At 39.4% G+C, this 3052-nt stretch overlaps 1 long non-coding RNA gene across 1 annotated transcript; it reads left to right on the plus strand.

Annotated features, from left to right (window-relative positions):
- Nucleotides 1-369: 369 nt before the first annotated feature.
- On the plus strand, nucleotides 370-1222 carry LOC119916784. Its single transcript, XR_005447159.1, has 3 exons — nucleotides 370-613; nucleotides 710-805; nucleotides 1104-1222. It is a non-coding gene; the product is annotated as an uncharacterized LOC119916784 (long non-coding RNA).
- Nucleotides 1223-3052: the final 1830 nt, after the last annotated feature.

Consider the following 3052-nt stretch of genomic DNA (forward strand, 5'->3'; position numbering starts at 1 on the left):
TCGACGAAGCCTCTCTGACCATGAATGCTGCGTTAGTAGAAATTTCAATGAGAATGCGTTTAGCCCTTATGGTCCAAGAAGAGACTTTGCGCCGGATGTCAGGCAAAACGCAGGATCTGTACATCTGCCAGCCCGGACTCGATGCTCAGACCTTAAAAAGAAAAGCTTTCCAACAGTGGAATGATGGGCTCTTACCAACATGTGAAGCCTGTAAATCTCACACCACACCGACTGATGAGACAAGTTCCAGTCCTGATGTCCGTGGTGGCCGCCGTCATGGACACGACTGAGGGAGAATCGTCTGAGAACAGCTCATGGCGCACAAGGCCGAAATGGAGGGCAGCTGATAATCTCAGGAAGCTCGCGATCTCAAGAGCCCCTGGCCTCAAAGCAAAACTTGGAGAAATGTCCTACAGCAATGTACCCCAAGCTGAGAGAAAAGAACTGTGTGTGTAATGAGCCACATCGTCAGTCTGGTGCATGGGAGAGGATGCACCACTGCCCCCACGCAACACCATCCGAGAAATGGATGAGAACTGTGCCGTGCCCGTTTCCCTGCAGGACAAATGGAGGAACATGGATCAGATTTACCAGACGCACAGGTGGCAAACCGGTAAGCAAATGTTTTCATGATCAGGAGAATTAACACTTAACATGCTTTTGTGTAACTGTGCCTGTCTTTGCCACTCTATAACTTCTCATCCGACAGAGAAGTCATGGAAAGCAGCGATGACTAACCCCGATAACCGATGGCTCCAAGAATGAAGCCAAATCACAACACTTGAATAAACACAAGAATCACAAGGTTTGCTGTTCACTTAAAAAAAAAAAAAAAAAAAAAAAAAATGTTGTACTTTAAAATCACCTGTAACATAAGTATTTTAAATCAAGACTTGCACAGAAGGGCAGCCTGAAAAGCAGAAATTTGATAGACTAATGTGCACAAATACAGGGACCAAATGTCATGACACTGCAGCTACTCTAGATCAAGAATGGTATGCTGACTTTTCATCATGAATATAGAAAGAGGATGTAGCAAGTCTGCTTTCTTGCACTTAACATTTTGTGCTATGTATTTTTATTTTTTCCCTCTCTCTCTGCAGGAACCTGTAGAAAAGACACGCGATGTTAATTTGCACGAGTACACTTCAAAGTGAAAAACACTTTTAAAAATGATGCACACTTAATTTAAATTATTTCCACCTAAATTATTTGTATAATAATCACAATATTCACTATTTATTAACACAGATGTATGATCATGTATTTGTATTGCTTTAAAAAAATAAACACAGTTTTTTGCACCTGCAGTTCCTGATTTTTCCAATGTTTGGGGAGTAATATTGTGATGAAAGTAATAACTTAGTCCACTAGATGGAACTATTTCTACAGTAAGTAAATGGTCCACCAGGTGATAAGATATTGAATTGGGCTTTATTTTTTTAATTCTGACAAAAGCATCAGTGCATAAATTATAGGACAAACTGGTTTGTCAGATGAATCTCAGTCTTTGATTAAACTGAAATTTTAAATGGAAATTCTCCTTGTAAAAGTCTGTATTGAACTGTTTTGAAGGGTTGACAATTAAACCACCTGCAGCCTGGACAGATCTTTATCTTCATTTTGACCCTTAAAACAAAGCAACTTAATTTCTGTTTTCCACATAATTCATGGCACTGGGATCACGTATTTGCTAAGACCTTTTTAAAATGACAGCTTTATCTAGAATGCTTTACAGTGAACGTTAACTTCATAATCATGTTCAGGTGGAGGTTTCTGGGGGATAAAATCTGTGACCCTTTGGCCTGTCCTGTAACCTGCAGCTTCTCTGAACAATGCTGATGGCTTTAATAGTTGAATAAAATGACAAACTCATACAGCTTAACATTGAACAACTTATTTCCTGAATATGTTTCATCTACTTTTTAAAAGCATAATTACCTAATGAGTGTGTTTTATTTTTTAAGCTATGCTATTAGTGTGGCTGTAGGTGAGTGTATGTCTATCCCCCTGAAATTTCAACAGCTGCTGGATGGACTGCCTTGACAGTTTGTACAAACATTCAGTCCCCGGAGGATTAATACTATAAACTTTGGTGATTCCCTGACTTTTTCGTGTTGTGCCACCACAAGGCTGATATTTGTGATTTTGAGTGAAATGCTTCCACAACTACTGGATGGGTTGCCATGAAATATGGAAGGCTGCGCACATCCACGTCTTCCTCGAGATGAATTGTAATGACTTTGGTGATACTGACTTTATCTAGCGGGATCTCTGTATGAAAGCGGGTTTTGTTTCAGTTTTTGCTCGCTCATGAGGTCAAGCGAGCACGCCTACGAGCACAAACCTGGTTGCAATCTTAAAACTGCACCGCTAGTGGCCGCTGTAAACTACATGTTGCCCCTTTAAATAAAATATGGAAAAATCACACCTGCTAAACATCAGCGTGCTAGTATTGTCATTGTAAGAATGTTTGCACTCGTTATTTTTTTTAACCATCAGCTTTCCGACATCTCTGCCTTTGATTAACAAGTGCTCGTTGGCTCCCATGGAGAAAAATAACGCTAATGTAAGCGTTTAGCTAAAAACGCCACTGAAAAGTAAAGCGTCACAGAGTCGACTCTTATTCCCGTTTCTGATTATGTCAGCTAAAACATGAAAACACAATACTTAAACGGGTGACTGGTTTGTTTTGTGAAAAAAAACATATTTCCACAATATATTGAATTAGAATTGAATTATTATACTAACATTATTAGAGTATTAGAGAATAGTTTTTCTTGTCAAGCTGTGAAGGCGAAGTGTGAATTCCATTATTGACCGATAATGTGTAATGTTGCTCCCCAAGGGGAAAAAATACACAAATGTAGTGAATAAATAATGAATCGTGTCGGGCCAGACCATTAGAGTTTATGCAGTGTTCAGCATGCCTTTGAGACCAGGTAATGAAACCAATTTTACTGACGTTGTTCCAGATGAAACATGTTTGTATGCAGCAATAATAGCTTTCCTGGCTGGAGGGGAGGTAAATAAGATTGTATGTTTCTGTCAG

Source organism: Micropterus salmoides, unplaced genomic scaffold, assembly GCF_014851395.1.
Source record: "Micropterus salmoides isolate LMB-PRFRI ecotype aquatic unplaced genomic scaffold, ASM1485139v1 Ms_hic_scaffold_2181, whole genome shotgun sequence".
NCBI classification, from domain to species: domain Eukaryota; kingdom Metazoa; phylum Chordata; class Actinopteri; order Centrarchiformes; family Centrarchidae; genus Micropterus; species Micropterus salmoides.